At 34.4% G+C, this 13,268-nt stretch overlaps 1 pseudogene; it reads left to right on the top strand.

Moving 5' to 3' along the window:
• The first annotated feature begins 812 nt into the window (after positions 1 to 812).
• LOC148545992 (protein FAR1-RELATED SEQUENCE 5-like) lies at positions 813 to 3,801 on the top strand (annotated as a pseudogene).
• The last annotated feature ends 9,467 nt before the right edge of the window (positions 3,802 to 13,268 follow it).

Here is a 13,268-nt window from a genome sequence, read left to right on the forward strand (position 1 = left end):
AGAAACTATATTGCAATGAGATTTCATTTGAGAATTTTAAACCACACAAAAGTCCATTCATCAGCTCACCTTAAACTCAAATCCATGATTCACAATCAAGCTTTGTCACTTGTGTAAACTTACTAATTTTCTTATCTTTTTCTTCTCCCCTCTTCTTTTATTTTTTTTGGCCGACTAAATATATTTTTTTAATTTGATTTTTTTTTAAATTTGAGACGATCAAAGAAAGAACAAGGAATAGTTGTTGAGTAGTGCCAATGATATAGCCATTGTCCTGACTCCTGATGTCCCGTCCTGATGTCCCATTTGCACCATGTTAATTTTGGGGAATCAATATTCAAAATTATTTTATGAAAAATGGATGGAAATTCTGATTTATTTTCTTAATTATTTTTTTAACTTTAAAAAATATTGTATTTTTTATTTTAATATTTTTAAAAAATAATATATATATATATATATATATATATATGGCCACGTCTCTGGTGGTCGTGTCTTTGGTGACTATGCATTGACTGGACAATAAAAATATTGACAAGTGGACTGTGTGTATAGAATGTTAAACTGGGTTTAGAGATTAAACATGATAATTCTTTTTTACTTATCCCATAAATATTATTGAAAATAGATGGTGTGAGGGGTATGAATGTCTTTGGTATCTTCTTTGATAATAGCGGCTAGAGAACAACAGCCTACAAACAATGAGGGAAGAGAATTGATGGAGGAGTGGGGAGGAGAGCATCACGGAGGAAGTAGATCTATGGGGCAGCAGTGATGACGTTTGGCCAAAGAGAAGGGGGTTCCAACATGAGATGGCGGCGGAACTCTATGAACAACCTCATCCAGGCTACACTAGGCAAGGAGCATATTTGAAATCTATGGCAGCAGAGAAATATGGCGGTCAGAGAGGAAGATGGAAGCTAGACGGGGAACTCGGGGATCATGCTCCAAGTAGTGGCGGATGAAATCGATAGAAAACTGTAAAGGCGATTGTTCAAGGAAGAAGAAGAACCGGGTCAGCATTTTGGGCTGCAGATGTTGTTTCGGGTTGCTGAATTGGGTTCTATCAAAAAAGCTTATTTACGTATGTTATCTAATTGACTGTGATTAACAATTTCAAAACAATAGTCAATAGCATGACCAACAAAAAAAAAAAATAGTCAATAGAGCTCCATATGTTTACGTGTCAGTCACAGATTGGTTCAATGAAATTAGTCATTATAGCCACCAAACATTTATTGCCACCATAGACCGCACCTATATATATATATATATATATATATATATATACTCTTTTAAGTGTTAAAAAGATAATTAAAAGGATGCATTAAAACTCTTAATTATTATTCTTATTTTATATAATACATATAAGAAGATTGCTTTTTTTATATGTATAATAATTTATATAATCCCATAGCTTATAATAGAGTTTAACCCCAAAATAGTTCCTGAGATTCATGAAATACATCGATTTAGTCATTGACTTCCCAATTGCACTATTTATGTTCTCGAGATTGAAAAAAATGCACCTAGTTGGTTTCTCTCGAATTTTCCGTTCTGCAGTTAGGGTTAAAAAGGAGATCAGGGACCAAATTGGGTTATACACTTTCAATTGCCACATGTAATCGTTAGACACTCCAGCGTGGCAATCATTTGCCAAGTCACTACCGCCGGGAAGCCAGATGAATGGAAAATTTGAAAGGAACCAACTAGGTACATTTTTTCCAATCTCGAGGACATAAATAGTACAATTGGGAAGTTAGGGACTAAATCAGTGCATTTCATAAATCTCAGGGACTACTTTGGGGTTTAACTCCTTATACTAAGCACCTACACATGCTACAGAAATTACACTTTGGTTAGCTAAAATTTTTAATTTTTAAAATTATTTTATAAAATTAATTTTTAAAAGATAATTTTTAAAAATTATAGTATTTATATTTGGTAAATTAAATTAAAAATAATTTTTAATAAATATAGGTAGTGTGATAAATTTTATATTTTAAAAATATTATAATAAATATTAATATAAGAATTAAATTTAAATAAGTACAAACTAATAAGTTTAAAAAGTTCTTTCTTAGATATTTTTAAAATTATCTTTAACTTTTAAAAAATACAAACACCTCTTTCAAAAATTTTATCAAATCAAATATATGTACTAAGATTTAAGGGGAGACATGTTCAAGGATGAGGAGGGTAATTTGGTTCAGAAAAATTTTTTTTGCAATAGAGGGGGACAGAGAGATAAAAAATATTATAACATGGTTGATAGGAAGAGGCCTCACAAGCCGGAGACAAGGACGAATTGTGAAGCGAGAATGTGTATATATTGAGATAAGTAAAGCTCGTTGTAGAGGGTCAAGAAAGTCATTTTGAACCACAACCATGAGATGACGCATCCTGTAACGGTTCATCAAATTTCAAGTTTTCGTTCCATGATGGACACTGCAAAAGCCCAAATAGATGGGTTTCAAGGATGTGGCATCTCAACGGTGAAGACAATGCGGTATATGGCTGGAGTATCTGGAGGTATTCATTGATAGATTTTTTGAAGAAGGATATGCTTACAACTACGTTGATAAGAGGCGCCGTGCAAAGATAGTTGATGGAGACGTGAGTGCTGCTATAGTGTACTTGGAGGGTAAAGTTGATGCAGACCCGACTTCGATGGCAAGGTATAATGTGACGGATGCCGAAATGCTAGTGAATTTGTTCTAGACCGACAGTGGCAACATAATAGATTACCAATACTTTGGAGACGTACTTACATTCGACTCAACTTACAGGAAGAACAAATATAAAATGCCACTTGTGATTTTCTCATGATGTAATAACCATAAGCAAACATGTATTTTTGGGTTTGGTTTGGTCTTAGATGAGAGTATTGCGTCATATACATGGCTGTTGGAGAATTTCTTAGAAGTCATGTGCAGTAGGTAGCCGTCTATTGTTGTTACAGACTGTGATGATTCAATTCGAGAAGCTGTACGAGCACTTTTTCTGAATGCGACGCATAGGTTATATTTTTGGCACTTTGAGAAGAATGTCACATCAAACGTGAAAGATGAAAACTTATGCCGGCTTTTTAATCGGTGAATTTATGCTGATATGAGCGTTCAAGAGTTCGAGGCGGAGTGGGCCCAGGCCGCAGCCGATTATGACTTGTAGGACGTACTGTGGTGGAACCAAGTGTATGGGAAGAAGGAGATGTGGGCAAACGCTTTTCTGTGTGAGAAGTTTTGTGCTGGGTATCGGATAACATCACGGTGCGAAGGGATAAATTCGGTGTGCAAGAATTTTCTTGAATAAAAATATAGTATGTTGGAGCTTGTTCAGAATCTAGAACTTCTTGTGTGGGAGTATAGGAACAATGAATTGCTGGCATAGTTCAGGTCTATATATAGTGAACCGGTTTTGACAATCTCGTTGGACTCCCTTGAGCGTCACACAGCTTCTTTTTACACTAGAGCTGTATTTGGGGATATTAAAAAGAAGACTGAGAGTGTATCTTCAATTAATTTTGTTGGGGTGAGGAGGTCGTTGACCACGAAGGTGTACACAATTGAGGAGTACGATCATCCTGGCTATCATGTTATGATTTTATGTGATAAGAATATGGGTAAATTGGAATGTTGTTGTAATTTTTGGAAAATTCAGGGGTTTCCATGCAAGCATATATTTTTTGGGATGAAGCATGAATACTTGGTGGCAATACCTAGTAGTGTAGTGTTGAAACATTGGACCAAAGAAGCAAAATCATTAGAGGCATATGTTGAGAAAATAGATGGCGGTGGTTGATGTTAGCCAATCGTTGGTCCGGAATTTCTTCTCAATAAAAGAATCTCTTCGTTGCAAGTATAGTTCCAAACCAATAATGGATTCTCCATCAAAGTTTAGTTTTGGTTGTCACAAGTTCAACCCAATAAAAATAACCGAGAGTATTACTCTCGGGTCGTTCTCCTTAGGAATTACAATCGAGTGCTCAATTATTGGTTATGAGATCAAGTGGGTTGAGGATAAAAAATACAAGAAATTAAATGGCAAGAAAATATAATAATCAACTAAAGATAGCAAATACTAAAAAGGCATTTATGGCAAGGATTGAGAATCAAGGTCTTCTATCCTAGTCATTAATTATAACACAATAATTACCAAGAGTTAAGCTTATTACGTTATCCCCGTATTGAGAGAAAGTCAAATAGGTCTAGTTAATCCCAGTCTATAAGTAGTATCAATGGAAATAAGATTAACTAACAACTCTAGATCACCAATCCGAATTGGGTATCAATGACTCAAGACTACCAAGCTTCTCTTTCCAAGTCAAGAATGCTAAAAATCTACTTTAAAACTAAGCCAAGCATTTTATCAAATATTTGGTGTGCATAAAAATAAGAGCATAATAAATTGCATGAATAATAAAATCTAAAGCTACCAAATGCAAGAAAATAATAATGACAACTTAATTAAGCATCAATAAACAAAGAAACATCATATTGTACTAATAGAAATTAAAATAAACAAGAGTTCATAAATATAAAAGTGACATAAAAGGAAAATTAACAATGTAAACTAAGAGAACAAAGATGTAAGAATAAGAAATTGCAATGAAAACTAAATCAAGACAAGAAAAAAAACCTAATCTAAGAAAAAATTGACTAATCTACCCTAATTTATAGAGAGAAGCCCTCTTCTCTCTTTAGAAAATAACCTAAAGCATGGTTCCGAAGCTACACTAATTACTCTCCCTTGTTCCATCTTGAATTTGGCTTCAAATACTTTAGAAATGAGTTGAATTTGGGCCTGAGTGAGCTCAGAAATCGCCAGCCACGATTTCTTTAAGTGAGTCACATGCCGAGTGTCACGTGTACGCGTGAGGCACGCGTACGCGTCACTTGACGAAATTTCTCGTCATGCGTAAACCTGAAATGGAATTAAAGGAAATTAAATTTAGCAATTTAAGAGCCTAAAAAGTATGTTTTTACTCTTGAGCACAATTTAGGAGAAATTCACAAAACCATGCTATTTTATTGAATAAATATGAAATAAGTTGATAAAATTCACTAAATTCAACACATGATAAACCCCAAAATTGGAGTTTATCAATCTCTCCATACTTAAACCAAGCATGTCCTTATGCTAAACTCAAGAAAGATACAAGAAAGGGTATCAACATTTATTCAATGCAAGTAACTATGTATATGCAACCTATCTAAATGCATGCAACTACTTGGTCAAAATAAGTCAATTCCCAAGAATACCTATATGAACATAAGGGCTAAGGTAATAATAATCAAATCAAATCCACAATTGAATTGAGTTCTAGAAAAGTATTTATAAACTTGCAAGATAAGAGATGATCATAGGTGAAAATATGTAATTGAGCAATCGAACCCCTCATCGGATGTGTATACATGCTAGTCGCTCTAGTGTTTAGGGTTGATTCACTCAATCCTCCTAGATTTGTTTTTTATCTAACAATCAACAGTTATTTAATGTATGGATACAAATATCATGAGGGCTTTTCATGGGTTTTAATGGGGCTAGGGTCAAGGTAATGATGCATATGGTCAAGTGAGCTTGAAATTTGAATTTTTGACTAACTTAAGCTCTCACCTAATACATATAACAACCTATTTAACTCTAATGCAAAACCTAACTACCCATTATTCACTTTTTTTCACACACTCATGCATTCCCTTTTTAATCACAACACATATGCATTGTTATTATTACTTTACTTTGGGACATTTTGTCTCCTTTTTATTACTTTCTTTTTCTCTTTTTCTTTTTTTCTTATTTTTAATTTTCTTTTTTTCCACAATAAAATATATACAAAAGTATCAATGCATATAGTTTTAAAAATTTAATGCATGAGTATGTACCTGATTCTGTCCAAGCCATGCGGTGGTACAGTCCAAGCACCATTGATGCATGGTCAAATTTTGGGGGTCACGCGTACGCGGGACATACTCCTTTTTTTTAAACATAAGCTAAAATCTAAAATTAACAAAATCTTTAAACATGCAATGCAAAATGAAAAGCCAATTCAAGACAAGATTATTAACTATTCAAATATGCAACCTAAAACAAAAATTTACCCAAACAACTAACATCTAAGAGCAATAGATACAAGAATGATATAGAGAAGGAAAGTATCTAACAATGGAAACTCAATTTATTCATCAACTATATACAAAAGAGAAAAGTGGAAAGAGTTTACCATGGTGGGTTTTCTCCCACCTAGCACTTTTGTTTATTGTTCTTAAGTTGGACATTTTGGAGAGCTCTAATCAAGGTGGCTTGTGCTTGAATTCATCCCCGAACCTCCACTAATGCTTGGACTTCCATTGATTGTCAGAATTTCCAACCAAATGCATAAAAATTTGATGAAGTTCCACACAAATCAAGAGCTCCCAAAATTGATCCTCATCTTTTGATCCGGGATCCCAAACCTTGTTTACACACCCATCTTCAAGTTGATCATTACAATTCCAAGTGGGTGACAAGCAATTCGAATTCTTACTCGAGCACACAAACATCTTCCTAGACCCAAGCAATCTAGCTCTACACCAACCTTTGTATTTAGACTTTGAAGCTTTTACCTTAATAAGCCTTGATTTATAATGCCAACCACTAATTATCTCCCTTTTACTCTTCAACCCACAAAGCATCCTAAATTAACCATCCGTTTCTAGCAAACCATATTCAAGTGGAACAAGAAAGCTAAGAGATATAAATTTTACCCACTTGAATGATGTAATAGATGATGATGACCGAAGGAGAGATGCTTCCAATGGTCTTGACAAGGCAATTTCCACTCCCATCTGTCCTCTTTGAAGGGCTTCTACCACTTGACAAGATTCTTCATGCTCTACCTCTTGCCAAGCTTCCTTAAGTTTAAATTTTTCTTCACCAACTTCTTCTATCTCTTTCCCATCATACCTCAGAGGTTGAGTGAAATCTACCTCAACATCAAATTCAAATTTAATGGGGGAGGATTCATCAAGCTCAAAAAGATCATATGTTGATGCAGAATCATCATCAATAGAAGGACTTGTTGCTTGCCCCATTTCTTCCAATTCTTCATTCACAATATACCTTGGAGGTTGTGCACTATCCTCCTCAACATCACTTTCAAACTCCACAGAAGAAGGCTCTACAACTTTAGATTTCTCTTTGCATTCAACATCTCCTAAATCTGCAACCACTTCTTCCGGTTCAATTATCTCAACTTTCTCCTCTTGTTATAATTCTTGCTTCAATTCATTCTCTTCTCTTTGAAGCTCTAAGTTCTCCTTCTCATTGTGCTCCTCAGTTAATCCTCCACATTTGTCAATGGGAGTGTCTTGATTGCATAAGCACAATGAGATTAAGTGCTTCATCACTTTGGCTATAGTAGCCATCTTTTGGAGGTCTTCTTCTCGCCTTTGGAGAATGGAAAGAAGCTCTCTTTGTTCTTGTATTAAAGGTTTGAGAACTTCATCCAATGAAGGCGGTGGTGGAAGAGAGGATTCATTGTTTTGGAGAAAGGTGTCAAGTTGGAAGGTGGTTTCTCATGGTGAGGGTATTGACGTGGTGTATGTGAAATTTGTGGTTCTTGGGAGTATTGATGTTGGAATGGTGGTGGCTCTAGGTATGATTCATATGGCTCATATGATTGTTGATATGGTAGGTACATGTTAGGATCATATGGAGATGTTTGGTGGTATGGTGTGGCTTGTGAGTAAGGTTGACAATAATGTTGAGGAGTTGATTCATAATTGTGTACATTATGGGGTAGATTGTAACCATAAGAGACTGGAGGAGGTTGTTTCCATGAAGGTTGAGTATAAGCATGTGGCTCCTCCCTAACTTGATTTTCATTCCCATAACGTGATCCTTCGTTGAAGCTTTCATTCCCTACAACATAGTTGTAACCAAACTTATAGCCAAAGGGATGAGAATTCATAGTGAAAAAAAAAAAAACAAAAACAAAGACTATTAATAAATAAAGAGACAAAATCCTAACTAGTGACTCAAATAAGCAAACAAACAAAGAGCAAACTATTCACAATATTAAAATATATAAAATAACCAATAACAAGCACATATTGCAATTCCCCGACAACGGCACCAAAAACTTAATGTTAGCTAATCGTCGGTTCGGAATTTCTTCTCAACAAAAGAATCTCTTCGTTGCAAGTATAGTTCCAAACCAACAATGGATTCTCCATCAAAGTTTAGTTTTGGTTGTCACAAGTTCAACCCAAGAAAAATAACCGAGAGTTGGTGCACAAAAAGAAATTTCACACAGCTTAACCGGCAAGTGCACCGGGTCATCCAAGTAATACCTCAGGTGAGTGAGGGTCGATCCCACGAGAATCGTCGGACTGAACAAGCAATGGTTGTCAGGTTGGACTTAGTTAGGCGAATAAAAAAAGGGGTTAGTGGTTGAAACACATAAAACAATAAATAGGCAAGTAAAGAAAGCAATAAACAAATTTGGTGTGAAAATAGAATGAGAAAATAGTTAAGGTTTCAGAGATATTTACTTTCTGGATTAAAAGTTCTTACCAACTATTTTAACAGTGCATGATTCGTTCCATGGCAAACTGTAAATGTCTAAACCCTAATCTCTTAGTGATTTAGCCTCCTCTAACCTTCATCAACCGGTACTCTCGTGGTCACTTAACTCAGATTAGAGGGTTAAGTTCGAAAAATAGTTTATGGCCACAAAAACCCTAATTACCCAAAGCTAACAGGATTTTATGTCACATATCCCAATTAGTTCATGCAATTAGAGATTTAGGAGGAATTTGTTTTCAAGCGAGATAACTCTCTCGAGAATCACAAGAACTCATGTAGAATAAGGGTCATACTCTCGTTCCACCCAAATTTATTAGATTAAGAATGAAAACAATCCTTAGAATCGAATCAAGACATTAATTAAAATAGAAGAATAATAGTTCTAATTCATAGAAATAAATAGATCTCCTAACCTTAACCAAGAAGTTTAGTTGCTCATGACTTATAGAGAAAACATGGTTCTGAATAGTGCGGTAACTGAATGAATGATCCCGCTAAAAGGTGGATCTTATTCCTTAAATACTAACCTAATTTAAAATAGAAATAAAATAAAATAATAAATCCTAAACCTAAAAGATATTGTTTGTAATTAAAAATTACAAAAGAAAATAAAATAAAACTAAGAAGTGCTAAATCCACTTGAGAGGCCCAAAGAGAGGGTGTTTCGGACTATTTGCTGGCGTTTAATGCTAGAGATGGGCGTTAAACGCCCTAAGGGGAGTTGCAGTGATGAGTGGATAATTTATACCCTTTTTGGCATTGTTTTTACATAATTTTTAGTATGTTTTAGTTACTTTTTATTATATTTTTATTAGTTTTAATTCAAAAATCATATTTTTGGACTTTACTATGAGTTTGTGTATTTTTCTGTGATTTCAGATATTTTCTGGCTGAAATTGAGGGACCTGAGCAAAAATCAAATTCAGAGGCTGAAAAATGACTGCAGATGCTGTTGGATTCTGACCTCCCTGCACTCGAAGTGGATTTTCTGAAGCTATAGAAACCCAATTGGCACGCTCTCAATTGCGTTAAAAGGTAGACATCCTGGGCTTTCCAGAAATATATAATAGTCCATACTTTCTCTGAGATTTGATGGCCCAAACTGGCATTCAAAGTCAGCCTAAAACATCTTGGTGTAAAACGCCCAAACTGGCACCAGAATTGGAGTTAAACGCTCAAACTGGCACCAAAGTTGGCGTTTAACTCCAGAAACAGCCTAAGCACGAAAAAGCTTCAATGCTCAGTCCAAGCACACACCAAGTGTGCCCCAGAAGTGGATTTCTGCACGATCTGCACTTAGTTATTCATTTTCTGTAAACCCTAGTTACTAGTTTAGTATAAAAACTACTTTTAGTGATTTATTTTATATCTTTGGGATCATTTTTGATCTTTTTGATCATTTTGGAACTTGTATGTTCACGTTTGGAGGCTGGTCTCACGGCCATGCCTAGACCTTTTTCACTTATGTATTTTCTACGATGGAGTTTCTACACCCCATAGATTAAGGTGTGGAGCTCTGCTGTTCTTCATGAATTAATGCAATTACTACTGTTTTCCTTTCAATTCACGCCTACTTCTTCTCAAAGATATACTCTCGTACTTAATTCAGTTAAGTCAGAATGAAGGGGTGACCCGTGACAATCACCCAATCTTCGTTACTCGATTAGCCAAGATCGCATGCCTGACAACCACAAAGTGGTCTACATGATGTTCAACGTAGTCATTGGACGACAGCCGAAGTATATTCTCTTGGGTTCACAATCAATGATCCACATTGTCTCTACTGACAACAGATCATCTGAATCTGAGATTATAACCTTCGTGGTATATGCTAGAACCATCGGCAGCATTCCTGAGATCCGGAAAGTCTAAACCTTGTCTGTGGTATTCCGAGTAGGATCTGGGAAGGAATGACTGTGACGAGCTTTAAACTTGCGAATGTTGGGCGTAATGACAGTGTGCAAAAGGACAATGGTCCTATTCCGACGCTAGCGGGAACCGACAGATGATTAGTCTTGCGGTGACAGCGCATATGCATTTGTTTTCATCCGAGAGGATCATACAGCTTGTCATGGAAGGAGGTAACACATGGTTGGAAGAAGGCAGTAGGAAAGCAAAGGTTCTGAAGTAACAAAGCATCTCCATACGCTTATCTGAAATTTCCACCAGTGAATTACATAAGTAACTTTATTTCTATTATATTTTATTTATATTTTAATTATCAAAACCTCATAACCATTTGAATCCGCCTGACTGAGATTTACAAGGATGACCATAGCTTGCTTCAAGTCGACAATCTCTGTGGGATCGACCCTTACTCACGTAAGGTATTACTTGGACGACCTAGTGCACTTGCTGGTTAGTTATGCGGAGTTGTGAAGAAGTGTTGAGACCACATCACGCGCACCAAGTTTTTGGCGCCATTGCGGGGAACAAACAATTCGCGTACCAAGTTTTTTGGCGCCGTTGCCGGGGATTGTTCGAGTTTGGACAACTGATGGTTCATCTTGTTGCTTAGATTAGGTAATTTTATTTTATTTTTAAGCTTTTTATTTTCGAAAAATTAAAAAAAAAATTATAGTTTTCGAAAAAAAAATATTTGTTCTTCAGAATTTTTAAGAAGGAATTCTAGAGTTTCAGATGATATGTGAGGCCTGGCTGGCTGCTAAGCCATGTCTAAATTTTTTGGACTGAGGCTTTCACTTATCATTGCAGGAGCTTTTTGATTCCCATCAATTTGGCTGTTATATGTAATGCTCTGCTGAAGTTTGGCTGGCCATTTGGCCATGTCTAATCTTTTGGACCGAAGCTTTTACATAAAGCTTGGCTGGCTATTTAGCCATGTCTAAATTTTTGGACCGAAGCTTTAGACTAACGTTGCATGTTTCCTGGAATTCTTATTAAAAATTTTGTTTCTCTTTATTTTCTATTTTCCAAAATATTTTTGAAAAATTACAAAAAAATTAATAAAATCATAAAAACAAAAAATTTTGTCTTTCTTGTTTGAGTCTTGTGTCAAGTTTTAAGTTTGGTGTCAATTGCATCTTTTTAATTTTCTTTAATTTTCGAAAATACATGCATTGAGTTCTTCATGATCTTCAAGTTGTTCTTGATGATTTTCATTATTTGATCTTTACATTTTCTTGTTTTGTGTCTTTTCTTATTTTTCATATGCATTCTTGAATTATTAGTGTCTATAGAATAAAAATTTTTAAGTTTTGTGTCTTGCATGTTTTTCTTTTCTTAAAAATTTTCAAAAATATGTTCTTAGTATTCATCATGATCTTCAAAGTGTTCTTGGTGTTCATCTTGGCATTCAAAGTATTCTTGCATGCATTTTTAGTTTTGATCTTAAATTTTTATGTTTTGTGTTATTTTATTGTTTTTCCTCTCCTCATTAAAAATTCAAAAATAAAAAAATATCCTTTCCTTATTTTACTCATAAATTTTGAAATTTTGGTTTGATTTCGTCAAAAGTTTTAAAATTTAGTTGTTTCTTGTTAGTCAAGTCAAAATTTCAATTTAAAATTTCTATCTTTTCAAATCTTTTTCAAAAAAATCAAATCTTTTTCAATTTTCTTTCATGTTTTTCGAAAATTTTCAAAATTGATTTTCAAAATCTTTCTCTTGTTTTTATTTCATATTTTCAAAATTAATGCTAACATTTAATGTTTAGATTAAAAAATTTTCATGTTGTTACTTGCCTATTAATAAAGGATCAATCTTTAAATTCTAGAATCATATCTTTTAGTTTCTTGTTAGTCAAGTAATCAACTTTAATTTCAAAAATCAAATCTTTTTAATTTCCTTTTCAAATGCTTTTCAAAATGGATTTCAATCATATCTTTTTCAAAACTTAATTTCAAAATCTTTTTTCTAACTTCTTATCTTTTCAAAATTGATTTTCACATCCTTTTAAATTAACTACTTGACTTTTTGTTTGATTTTAAAAGTTTTCTATTTTAATCATATCTTTTTCAAAACCACCTAACTACTTTTCTCTCTCCAATTTTTGAAAATCACTAACCACTTTTTCAAAAATCTTTTTAATTAATTAATTTATTTAGTTTTCAAATTTTATTTTAATTTAAAATTCGAATTCTTCTCTGTCTCATCTCTTTCTATTTATTTATTTATTTATTTACTAACACCTCTCTTCTTCTTAAAAAAATTCGAACCCTCTCCCTCTCTCTGTGTTCGAATTCTTCTTCTTCTCCCTTCTTCATTCTACTCTTCTATTATTCTACTCACATAAAGGAATCTCTATACTGTGACATAGAAGATTTCTATTCTTTTCTGTTCTCTTCTTTTTCATATGAGCAGGAGCAAGGATAAGAACATTCTTGTTGAAACTGATCTGGAACCTGAAAGGACTCTAAAGAGGAAGCTAAGAGAAGCTAAAGCACAACACTCTGAAGAGGACCTGACAGAATTTTTCGAAAAAGAAGAAGAGATGGCCGAACCCAACAATAATGGTGGAGATGTAAGGAAGATGCTTGGTGACTTTATTGCACCCTCTTCTGACTTCTGTGGAAGGAGCATCTCAATTCTTGCAATTGGAGCAAACAACTTTGAGCTTAAGCCTCAATTAGTTTCTCTGATGCAGCAGAATTGTAAGTTTCATGGACTTCTATTTGAAGATTCTCATCAGTTCTTAGCTGAATTCTTGCAAATCTGTGACACTGTTAAGACCAATGGGG

Source organism: Arachis ipaensis, chromosome B9 (assembly GCF_059453495.1).
Source record: "Arachis ipaensis isolate K30076 ecotype BB chromosome B9, ASM5945349v1, whole genome shotgun sequence".
NCBI lineage: Eukaryota > Viridiplantae > Streptophyta > Magnoliopsida > Fabales > Fabaceae > Arachis > Arachis ipaensis.